The 13,260-nt window shown below is 39.9% G+C and overlaps 1 protein-coding gene across 4 annotated transcripts in view; it reads right to left on the reverse strand.

The window, feature by feature from the left end:
- LOC108876286 (neurocalcin-delta A) overlaps nucleotides 1–13,260 on the reverse strand; it is a 60,826-nt gene that overhangs the window by 23,278 nt on the left and 24,288 nt on the right. The window contains exons 1-2 of one of the 4 annotated variants that reach the window (XM_018665689.2): nucleotides 9,756–9,890; nucleotides 9,544–9,621 (exon numbers count right to left, since the gene is read on the reverse strand). The exons of 1 other annotated variant lie outside the window; for it this stretch is intronic. The gene's annotated coding sequence lies outside the window, so the exon portion shown is untranslated. Of the gene's footprint in view, nucleotides 1–9,543; nucleotides 9,891–13,260 lie in introns of those variants that run through there. 2 more of the 4 variants (XM_018665688.2, XM_018665686.2) reach the window with 2 other exon arrangements.

Consider the following 13,260-nt stretch of genomic DNA (forward strand, 5'->3'; position numbering starts at 1 on the left):
TCCCCACAATGCTGAAGTGTTATTTGTCCACACAAAAACAGAAAGACATGCACACAAATGCCCCTGCACACATACAGTCACACAACTCTGCCTCTGCCACCTTCAGTGAGGGTGACTGAAGGAGAGTTACCATCAAAAAGGTACAGGGTTACCACCTGGGGTGATGATACAATCAGCCATTATTCAACAGTGGGACTGGGAAACAGCCACCATGAACTGCTCTAAGTGGTCACTGTGTTTTCAATCATTAACTTTGATCAGTGCTCGTGGATGCTGTATGTCTCTGGCATTAAAGAAATCCCTACAGTAGGTACTGTAGCGCCAGACTCTGTAGTTCCCCAGAGCATCATTCAGATTGATTTGGTGTAATGGTTTTGATCCACTCTCACAGCTCTCATCAGCTATGTAGCAAAGGTGAGCTGCTGTTTTTCAGTGGTAAAGCTCTGATAAACCCACTGTAAGATACCTGCCTAGCATTAAACAGACAGACCAACAAAGTTAGCGACATGCTAGTGAACACATAATGTTAATTACTTGATATTTCCTTCAGGAGTTGGTGGAGTCCAAATCAGAGCTAAATGGAGAATGAATATTGTATTTACATTCAACATATGGACATGCAGCTCCAAAGGAATGCTTATGTTGCACGTCTCTGCTGGATGTGTAAATAAGCAGTGTAAGAAAGAAAACAACAATAATGCAAGTTTAAAGCTTCATTTAAAAAGCAGTACAATTAACCACTTACGTTCAGATTAGCTTATTCATGCATTTATCCAATCAGCCAATCAAGCAGCAGTAGTGCAATGCATAAAATCATGCAGTTACAGGTCAGGGACTTCAGTCAGTTAATGTTCACATCAACCTCCAGAATGCCATGATTATTGTATTGATTATTTCTGAAATTTATGATCTCTTAGGATTTTACGTACAACAGTATTTACTCACAATGGTGGTAAAAACCTGTGATCGACGGTTCTGCTGATGGAAATGCCTTGGTGATGAGAGACGTCAGAGGAGAATGGCCGGACTAATTTGAGACAACAGAAAGGCTACAGTAACTCAGATAACTACTCTTTGCAACTGTGATGAGCTGAAAAGCATCCCAGAATGCTCAGCACATCAAACATTGAGGTGGATAGGCCATAACAGTAGAAGACCACAACAGGTTCTACTCCTGTCAGACAAGAACTAAAATCTGAGTCAAAACTAGACCGTCATGGTCTTCAAAAGTAGCCTGGTCTGATGAATCTTGATTTCTGCAGAGGCACGCTGATGGTAGGATCAGAATTTGACATTGACAACACAGAGTGCCCCTTAATACCAATCCATTGTTGTTTAAATGCCACCTCCTATTTGAGTATGGTTCCGGACCATGTGCATCCCTTTTTATGGCCTGTGTTTTTTTTTACTTTACAGAAACAGGCTCTATCTTTACTTTTTCAGGTATGATAAGTAAGAAGTTTACTAATGGCCAGAAACTATGGACCTTTACTTTAAGGGCCAGCAAATTTCTTAACTGTTTCTTGTATACATGACTTGAATTGGGTGATATGATTTATACAGAATGGTTTGGTTCTACCATTTCTACCAAAGTATCTATCTTGGGTTCTCAAACCCAATGTGTGAAGCACCTATTACCTACTTGTGACATCCAACTCACCCAGTAAAGTTTCTGTTCTCCGGTTGACACCAGAATCAATGACTTACAGGACTTCATGGGTTTAGGAACAGAATGGGCCAAGACTGGGTTGGACACTGCTACCAATACCAGTATCAGTCAAACCCACCTCTTGTACACAGAGTCAATATGTGTTGTAGAATGACTGAAGACACAAAAGGAAGTCTCAGTAACTGTGCTGATAACTAATCACAGAGTATGAAAGCATCTTATAAACAGTGAAAGCAAATCTTAACACAGCATTTGTCATATCTGTGAAAAAGATATTCACAACCAACATCAGTGAAACACTAATCTGTGTGGGCTTACAGCATCTCTATCTGTACTGTGAACAGCTGCCACAATAACATACAGGCTTACACATAAAAAGACAGAGCTCTTACTCAGTATCCTCTCTCCATGATAGCATCTTCATTTCTGACTGCTCACAATAAACACACAGCTTCAGAAAGCAATTTCCAAGCACATATTGCATTCAAGTGATTTTTAAGTGACAATTCAGTGATAGTACTCCTCTCCTTTTGCCTCACATACCCCAGTAAGGCACGCACCCTGACTGCCAAAGATCTCTGCAAGCACTGAAGAATTCTAAGTAGCTGTGTATCAGGGATCCATCACTTCCTAGCTGCCACACTGTCATCTGCAACACTCCCTTTGGGAAATTATTCACATGCTATATTCTGAGTAATCTGGTAACTTCCATAGTGGCTGAGAGCTGTGTCTGTGTTCTATGTGAATTTTAGAAAAACAGCTAGGTTCAAGATAATGTCAGTAATTGGACATAATATCTTTTCATGAGTACAAAATCGAAATTCTTATGAAACACATGTCACCATTCACTACAGCCCCACTAACTTTCACAAATGACTTAAAAGATTAATTAATGATCAAAATAGTTGAAGACTAATTTTCTGACGATTGACGTTTCAGCTCTACCTGCTCTACATTTAATCTAAATGTGGCAGCCTCTAATAAAACCTATTATATTTGAATATACCAGTGCAGCCACTTTCACTGACTATTATCAAGCATAATGCTATTTTAGACAAGCAGATTTAAAATACATTAAATTTAAATCAAATATGGAAAGGAGTAATCTGGTTGCGGCTAGATTTCTGTAACATTTTGCAAACTGTTCTCTCATACCCGAAACACTTCCTCCCTCTCTGTCACTAACACACAAACACAGCCAGCAGACATATAGCAACAAATGAAAGAATGATTATCCGAAATCCTTTCATCTGTGTAGCAATGTTCATAAAAATGTGTCCTTAAAAAGTCACTGCAATATTGACCACCATGCCTATCTATCTCATTTGGAGTGTCCAAGAATACTATTACATGAGAGTGAGTGACTGCAATTATCAAGTGTCTGGTCATGACCTCAGTTCAGCTAGCACTGTGGCAAAAAGATACAAGAGCAGTTCCATTTCTGGATCCATGCTTCACAGTGTGAGAAAAATCTCAACAAGGGTGAACACACAAATACATTCATGGCACGAATGTCAAGCAGCTAACCACACACTACTCTAAATTCAGGTCTTCTGAAACCTGTCACAAAGAGTCACAAACAAAGGGAAATATGGAATTATACAGAATTATTCAGTGTACAGTCAACAAACAACACTCACAATAATGTTCATGAATTCATGTCTTCCAATCCAAAGGGTGAACTTTAGTAATTTGCAGTATAGTGAAAAACTCCTTCATGTAAAGACATACACATTCTCAGGAATGGAAGCAGGGGAGTTCTCTTCATTTAGTGTAAAGTACTACTAACAAAAAACAAAAAAGCGACAACTCAAAGAAAAAGAGCTGTTTTCTCTTGTATCCAGCATGACATGACATTGTGTGTGAATTCCTCCCCGTGACTAAAAATAGAACATGTTTCCCATAGTTCCCCTAAACCAATGCATGGCAGCCTATAGGTCAAGACTTTCCTTTAGAAATGATCTATGTCAGCGTGTGTCACTCTGTGTGGGACCTTTCAGCTGCAGGCATTTCTTGAGAGCATTCTGCACCCCGTTGAAGCTGGGTTTCAGCTGAATGACCTATGACCTCTTCATATAGAAGCCCATGGGAGAATCACAAAGAGTATGGCTGACCAGCTGTCCCTCCCCTCGAAACTAGCATGTCTGTCTGCAAGTACTTGTTCAATTTGTATATCACGTGTTTGATTTACTGCCTTAACAACTAAGAAACTCATGTATATGTCAAATCCAGCCCAACATAAATGGTTAATACATCACTTCCCAGTCCATATAACTTTTCTATACATCATCCCTAAAACCCAACTGCAAGATCCACACTACAGAGGGCTGCTTGTATGGCTGATGTCATATTTCTTAATGCATTTTATCCTCTCCTTACAATCACTGATGAGTCCCAAGCTAGCTACTCTAAGAGGCTGGAGGCCGCTCAACTGAGGCATTGTTAAAGCAATTCCTCGTACAACAGTAAAATGCTGAGTATTTGTAAATCATGCTTACATGTTTATGAAAACAAGTTAATTGAATTAATATACATACAGAATATACAACTGCAGAAACTGACATTAAACTTATCCTTGAGTGAAGGCTGAATTCTACATTTAACTGGTGACTTTGTTGGTAGAGTTTCCCACAGCAGCTGATGTACGCCCTCCCAGCAAATGTAACCTCATACAGTGAGGATAACATGAAGACCGCAGGACCATTGACTAGTCAGCTGGACTGGACAGTATGTTTTATTCCATGTTTCCAGTACTGTTGACATGTATACATGTAGAACAAGTGCCATATGAATTTGTGTATGAATGGGTGGATGTGTATGTAGTGTGAAGTGCTTTAAGTGATTGACTAGAGAAGCTCTATATAAGTGCAGTCCATTTACCATTTATTTACCATTTGACAGTGAGGATGACATGGTATAGGTTAAAGGCTAAGTGAGGTTTTTGCAGTAATGGAGGACAAATTGTCACTTCATACTGGATACAAAGAAAACAAAAGACTATCTCATGAATGAATGTCTGACTTTCCCATCTAGTGTGGTGATGACATTCTGTGAGTAAGCACACTTCACCTAGAGTGAACCCTAAACTTAAACCTCAGCAGAGATGTGTAATTGTACCTCAACTGTCTTGGTTGCCACATCCTTCTTATTTTGACCTATGTGAAGTGCAGATAAAGAAGTGAAAGATGTCAAAGCCACCTGAGTGCTGTGAGCACTATGGCTGACATTTACACACTTCAGTCAAATGTGTGTAAATGTTAAGTAGAGTTAGGAATTTACACTGTACAAACACATTTTGAGATTTGATTATACACTTTTAATCACCCAGGTACACATACAGTCGAGTGTGTTAGGTATCACACCTGCTTGTCTACACGTACATAGTATACAACAAGCCTAAAGCTATAAAGTGCTCTGTGAGAGTATATTATTGCAACACTGAACAGGAGATCTCACTGGGTTCTCAAACCCAATGTGTGAAGCACCTATTACCTACTTGTGACATCCAATTCGCCCAGTAAAGTTTCTGTTCTCTGGTTGACACCAGAATCAGTGACGGAGAGGGACCTCTTATTGAGTGGGTGTTTATGTGAAAGGGCCCACTTTTTAAAAACTTTTCCACTTTAAACTAGAGGCACATGCTACAAAAGTCTGCAAATTATATTGGACGTTTGTTTATCTGAATACTATCAGATAAATGCATCAAAGACTGAGCCCTGCGCTCCTTGTTACAGTTTTGTGGTTTTCAAAATGCTCCATCACAGAGCAAGGCTTTCAACCAGGACTTCGGAGCAGTCAGCCAGAGGGAAAAAGTAACATTTGGCCATTAAAGCCCAAATTTGGTACTGGCACATTCTAATGCTACTATTTCATCATTTATGCTGATCTTAATTATTGCATATTTTATTGAATTTGCCTGCCCAACAGTAAACATGTAAACTTCTAACTCCCTCCTCAAGTGTCTGTCTCCTTTCTCATCCCTGAAGATATTCCTCACTTAAACAATTTCTTTCCATTTATCTCTGTTTATGTCTCCCTTTCTGACTCTGGTCATAAATCAACAGTCACATAAACTGCTTTAAAGTTAGTTTCCAGTGTTACATGAGACTCTCTGACATACAAAACAGGATGTTATAGAACCTTGGTTCATATGGTTAAGCTGAGCTTGTGTGTAACAAAATTGAACCGCTTTCTCCAAGTTTTTAAACAGATGTGAGTATAAACACAGCACAGTGTGTGTGTTGCAGGAGAAAACTAGGAGGGAGATAAGTCACTTTTTTCAATCAACTGAAATACAGTGCAGGTCTGGATTTTCTCCACATACATCACTCACTCCAACAAAACAACAAATAAACAACAACAACAACAACAACAACAATAAAAGAAAACAGAAAAGAAAACACACACACACACACACACACTGCAGTTACATTTACACTCACCTGGACATGGACAACTTTTGCTTACATATACATACAACAGACACACAGTCAGTAATATGCATGCAAGTAACTGCCACTCTGCTTTCACCCACCTGCAACCACAAAGACACAAACAGCATGCGCACAAACACACAACTAAACCCAGACAGAGCGACACAGTTAATGAACTGTGTGCAGAGTTCTGATGGTATTAACAATAGAGCAGATATACATTGGCAGTCCTAGAACTAGTCACCTACAACAACTGACAATGAATAACTATGTAAAAGTGGATCACTATCTCATTTAGTGATTAATTCTAGGGGTGTCATGTTCTGGTGTTGGGTGTTGACTCCAAGGTGTCTGGCAGTTAACCACTTTTTTTGATTAAGTTTTTGGGCATTCTGCCTTTAGTGATTGTAAAGATACAGACAGGAAACAAGGAGAGAAGTATGGAATGACCTGTAATATTGGTACCCAGAAGAAATCCGTAATTTGTTTTTGAAATAATCCAACACATTTAATGATTACTAATGATGGTTTTGTCTTTATCTTACAATGTAAGTTACTTAGGTTAAAACACCTTCAGCTTTGCTAACAGTGCTTGACTTGCTTATTTACTGAAGTGCTGGCATTTGTTTATGGAGACCCTTTTCTATGCAGCAAGATGAAAGCAGTTGCAAACATTGTTAACTAAGGCTAAAATTGTAGCTGCTTCACATTTCAAGACTTATAGTGGTTGGTCAGTGGAAGGCTTTAATCCAAACCAATGAAAGGAAAGGTTATGTTTGAATAAATAAAAACTACAACTCAAAAAAGCTGTTTGCCGGGCAAACAAGTTTGCTGCTGTAATGCTGTTATGAGGACATTAACTCAACCCTGCAGTATTATGCTACCCATCCCAGCTGGATGCAATATAGTGGTATAAAAGCAATTAAGAAGCACTTATTTATTATTTGGACAGTGAAAAATATACACAATATCAGTAATGCAGTTTTGCCATCTGACTGAGAGATAAGGCCACCCCTACAGAGCTGGAAAAAAAAACCTTACCTGACCTGGTGTGTGTCCTGTGTAAATGAAAGCCAGAGAACAAAATGAGAAAATACCATGGTAACCATCTCGCCCCACTCAGTCATCCCATTACCTCTGTTCTAGTGTGTGTCTGTGTGTTGAGCTGTTTGCTGTGAAATGACAGTCAGTCTGAAGTATGAAATAAAAATTTACAGGACAGATTTTATGCTTAGATCCAACACTACAGTGTATGTGTCTTTAACTCAAGAGTTTGCAGCCCTGGTTAGCTTCTTAACATCTTTTCAGTGTAAATATGGCATTACACACAGGTTTAAAACAATATACATAAATGTTCTAAATAACAGAACATTCATGTATGCCATTTTGACATAAAATCAGTGTGGCATTGTGTTGATACAGCGCCAGGATAAAAACTAAAATACTCGATCATCTATGGCTACCACCTGCTTCTTTATATTAAGTCTCCAAAGCTGTTTCAATAGTAAACTTTTACCATGCAAAATTACCACAAAAACTTGTACACATTTAGGGACAATATTATATTTTTTCACCCCTTGTACACTCTGTAAAATCCTTGCTGGAAAATGTTCAACAGCACACACACATGCTCTGAGACAATCCAGTGCTGCAGGATGTCAGATAAAGCTACAGGCTGTATGCTAGAGGTGTGTATGGCGGTGGCTCTCTTGTCAGAGTAAGTGCTGCCAACATACCCAGTTTATAACACACAGATAATATGCAAACACACAAAAAAATAGATAAGAGTATGCCTGTGCACAAACAAAGTATTATTTTAGCAGATGCACACAAGTAGGAACGACATCAGTCTTCTGTCTCTTAATTCAAAATGGCCTCTTGTGGTATTCATGCAGCTCATTTCACAACAGGAAGACACTTCTGAATACTGTACCCTCAGGCTTACAGGACATTTGAAACTGCTTAACACAACCAATAAACAATGGAGGAAATCTAATATATGCTTTAAACTGTAGCTTGCACAAACTGTCAAAATTCATATAACTTTCAATCTTCTTCTGAGGTCACGTTTCTCTGTGTAAGCAAATCATCATGATGAAACATTTGCATTAAGATGATAAAAGCAGGAGTATTTACCATTTAGGAAGGTAACAGCTCCTTGAAGTCTATTTGAAATGTGCTTTTTCTTTATCTAACCTAATGGCATTCACTGATTACAAAATATACTTGTATTCATATGGAGCATGAAAGGTAAGCCACAACAACCTTTCTCCAAAAAACTGAAAATCCAATCTAATCAGCGCACAAATGCTAATTTCTGTCCAACATTCTACACAGTGCAGAGCATTGTGGTTCTTAAGATACAGTGACAAAGATCTGTTACATGCTCATATCTCATCTCCACTTTGTTAAGTTGAAGAACGGAGGCCCTGCTTAAGAGAGAATGAGAGGAAGAGATAAAGTCCAACAGCAGATGAGTTCTAGAGAAGCAGGGAGAGAGGGAGGAGGAGAGAATAAGAAAGTGCAGAGTATTGAAGGGGGATCCAAACCACTTGTTATCCACAATTCCCTTTCTTTCCACCCCATTTCTTTCCCACCCCTTTGTTTGAAGCACGCAGGGAGTTGGGGGTGTGTGTAAGGGTCATGGGGGGTTCTCAAGCTAGACACTGGTCAAAGAAATTCAAAAAAAAAAAAAGAAAAAGAAAGAAAGAAAGACATAAAATAAAAACCTCTCTGGATAAAATGCCCTTACTTCACCCATTGATTGGATCTCTTTAGAAAAACAAAAACTGACCTTGGGAATATATATTCCACTTTTGCAGCACATACCCCTGAGGCTTTCCCATCCCCTCTGAGGGGGGGGCAGGTGGCAGCTGCTCTGCCCCTCTCCCTGTCTCTGACGCTCTGGCAGACAGGGCCAGCAGCTCCAGCCCACACTATTGCCTCTAACATTAGCAACGCTTTGGGAGGAAAAGCCATGTGGAGCTGCCCATCACTTCCATCTACACAACACATTACATGTTCAGCCCCCATAATGATCACACTCCCCTTCTCTCTCTCTCTTCTTTCATCACTCATTTCCTGTAGGGGGTTGAAAACACATCTGACTGTGTTTGCTGGGAAAGAGAGCAGCTAGTCTTTTTTACACCCTGATCAGGGATCTCCCTCTAAACCTCAAACATCTCAAGACATTTCTGCAGTTCTTTGACTTTCTATCTTAACGTTTAAAGGGTGACAAAATGAGTCTCCCGTATTTAACAGAGCCTCTGTCTGAGAATTCATCAAAAAGACAACTTCCCCTCTGCACAAATATGTGACTCCAATGCATGAGTTAAAAGCTGTCCTTTACCCAGCTTTAACTTGCTGCACAATCTTCTGGAAGCAGCCACTGGCTTCTAAAGCACACAATATTCACACAAAGAGAAAACACAGGAAGCTTACCTCACTTTGTAGCAACGTACAAGCCGTTCAGCAGTCCATCACCCAGCACTTTCTCCCTAGAGTTTGTGGCAGCAGCAGCTGCAGAAGAAGCAACAGGCGAGAATAAAGGAGTGTACCAGAGAGAAACAAAGATGAGAGCAAGAGAGAGGGAGACAGAACAGTAGAGGGGGAAAGGAGAAGAAATGGCTGAGACAGAGCTAATGGATACTGACAGACTCAAAGAGACTCCTAGTTTGAGCAGGAGGTTTGTTGAAAGCCCACAAACTAACTCGCTCCTCTCGCTGCCTGCCTGCCTGCCTCCCCAGCTTGACGTCAGAGCAGTCACATGACCTCAGTCTGCTGTGGAGGGGAAATGAAAGAGGAGGGGAGACAGAGAGGGAGAGAGACAGAGAGGGAGAGAAAGAGAGAGACAGAGAAGCCTGCGTTGCCATGGTAACAGGCACACTGCACTGCAACGATTTCAATAGGTCATCTGACACATAGACACATAGATTCTTACACACAGAGAAGCTGGTAAAAGCCAAACTCAGTGCTGCACACACAGACTAATCTAGACAAGATGAACAGAGTCAAGGAGCTTGAGAGAAAAAGGAGGAAAATTAGAAACTAATTCAATGTGTTTAGATTTTCTTACATTTTTTTTCTCCAGTTCTCATAAACACATGCAATCAAAAAAGGAATGTGCACCAGACAAAGTGCACTTTTGAACTGGTGCTTCGGCTTGAACCAAAAATAAACATGTTCTGCTATTTACACTTGTTGTTTTTACTACAATTTCTGACATTTTTGAGAGGTATGTATAGAAGGAAGAATAGATTAAGATCATTTATTGATAAAATTCCATATATTTGCCATGATTTGGTTCTAAAGACAGAAGAGGTTATAAGTATCTGGTTAAATGAAAACACAACTTTAGTTATTAAAAATGGGCCTTCGATCTACATTGCCATTCTGAAGTCACCACAAATTCTTCACTTCTTTAGGATTCTAGTGATTCATTCAGCACATAACTAATAAAAGAACTATATCTGTGCAAAGGAGTATGGAGATTAAAAAAATAAGAAACTAAATACGTTTCATTTCTTTAGGGAAGAGGGGAATACAGTAGCTCTAATTGGTTTTTTATTTCATTTATATAATACTGTGAGATGAGTAGTATAATATTATGTAATATTATGATCAACAGCCAAACAGCAATAACAGTTAAATAACAATGGTGACAATCAACAGCGGGTATGATTATAACTTCATGTCTCATTAGCAGAGTAGATTGATGCATTGTCACTGTCAGAGTTAATGAGGCACATCAGCCCGACTCTTTCAGGTGGCAGTGTTTGGCAAAGAGATATCAGTAACGTCTGTCTAAATGCAGTAAAAGAGCGGTATTCCAGGTGATTTGATGCTGTACATTGGGGGGGTGAGGGGGGATCTGGGATCTGGGAATCTGGGATGGACATTTTTCATGGCTTTTGGATGTTTTCTAGATAGCAACAGGTGAAACTTTGGCCAGTGCCTGTGCTGCTCATAGGCACATGGCATGACATGGAAGCTCCATTCACAAAGTCAAGGCAATGTCACTGTTTACCTTATTTGAGTGAAAGTTAACTTGATATAAAGCAGCTTTATTGTAAATTATGAGAATGATAAGGTTGTTGGTTATGCTGTGACATTAATGGTTTAGACTGAAAATAACTCCTGCTTTGCCAAAAGCATGTTGTCTTGGTTTAGCATAGTCCAGCATATATCTGTGCGTATGTGATTAAGTGCTGATAATAATCTAATGTTAAAGACACCATGAAATGACAAGTGTACTTCTGTTATTTACCCATTTGCTGTTCTCTTATTTGGATAATCCAGCACAAAACAATACAACATATTAAAAGATATATTTCACTAAATCACACTTTAGGATGTTATGCTACCATCGAGCTATGACACCACACTATAGAATAATCTCTTACTAACAATAAAATAATTATCAAAAGCAGTGAATGTAAAAGCAGCTGGCTAGGCTACGGCAGAGGTAAAATATGCATAATAACACAAACTCTGAGCCATGTTGTGGTGATAAAGGGGGAATTCACTTTTAACATATGATTGTGGTAGCTTTTTTGATATTACTTGAGTTGTGTCTGCTTAATTACGTAGCATTTTTCACATGTATGAGACAAAGATCGAGGGTGTGCAGTGTGGGAAGAAAAGAACTATTTCAGGGCCAGCCAAAGACCCTCCTTATCCCATCCTCCACCAAAGCTGTGAGTGCGAACAGCTTTGGTCTGTCTACATTCATTTGGATAGCATCTGCTGGCCTGTTGAATGGAGTGCTGTGGGGCCCAGAGCAGGGTGGGGTAATGTGGAGGGTGGGGCTGAGGTCAGCCAAGTGAAAACCACCCCCCCTCTGAACTACTGTGAGAAAGGGTATGTATGACTAAGTAAGAGGCACATGGACAGAGACACAAGCTGAAATTCCACATGGGGCAGAGAGAATCAACAGAATACAGGGAAAGATAATTAAATCAAGCCTACTGCTAGGGTAAATATGACTGTAAAGATCCTGCTGAGGAGTAAAGCAAGAGATAAGAGTGAAAACCATCACGATAGAGAAAAACAGTCTGTCAGGTAGAGGGACAAATTAGTTAGATTAAAGCCTGAGTCCTGGGATTACTGGGCTGACTGGTGATGCATGAGCTGATTAAAATAAATACATGGTCTTTCAGAATACGTTTTAGAGAAACATTGTCTACCACTGTATATGCTGTTTTAGAGAAGCACTATATACTGTTTTATATGAGCTGCCTCTGAAAGTGGGATAAAGGCAGTCATCTACATGAAGGACTGGGGAATGATAAAGACAAAGCATTCACTGGTATGGGAACAGGCTGCTGAAAAATTATTGCAGTACAGGTAATCGTCAGTCACTGTACTGCATTTTCACCCTCCTGCATACCAGGCCAGATCACTGTGGAACACAGAAATGTCTGTAGATTTTCAGCCTCTGAAAAATGCAAAGATTTGGTACTGTAAACCATCTTATCTGACTTTTTGAAAGGTGCTGTTTGTTTTTTTTTGTCTTTTTTTTTACTGCTTTTAGACTCTGAGCAGCGCTTCTGCAGAGGAATGTAACCAGCTTCTGTGTGTGTGTTAGGATGTAGGGTGGGTAACAGGCACTAGAGGGAATTCCTTCCTCCAGAAGGCTCAGGAAGCAACAGCATGGGCGGAAGAGAAAACAACTTTTCTTTCCAAGGCAAACCCCTCAGAAGTTGTTCCTTTGGAAAAGGAAAACACTCCCAGCACTGTCAGTGAAACTCACATCTAGATAACTCCATTATTGTCTGCAGCATGTCACTAAAATCAGCTCAGGGTACAAAACATCAGGAATGAAATAACAGACTCACAGATTCCTCCATCCCTTCATCCATCCATCCTCTGCCACTTATCCAGGGTTGGGTTCCAGTGGTAGGAAGTTAAGCAAGGTACCTCCGACTTCCCTCTCTCCAGTAATGTTTTCCAGCACCTCCAACTGGAGACTCCCAAGACCAGTCCTAAACAGGTGCCCAAACCACCTCAAGTTGCTCCTTTTGACACAAAGGAGCAACAAGCTCCTTACCCCATCTCTAAGGCTGAGCATAGCAGCCCTGCAGAGGAAACTCATTTCAGCTGCTTGAATCAGCAATCTCATTCTTTTGGTCACTATCCAAAACCCACAACCATAGGTGA

This window comes from Lates calcarifer, linkage group LG15, assembly GCF_001640805.2.
Source record: "Lates calcarifer isolate ASB-BC8 linkage group LG15, TLL_Latcal_v3, whole genome shotgun sequence".
Lineage (NCBI taxonomy): Eukaryota > Metazoa > Chordata > Actinopteri > Centropomidae > Lates > Lates calcarifer.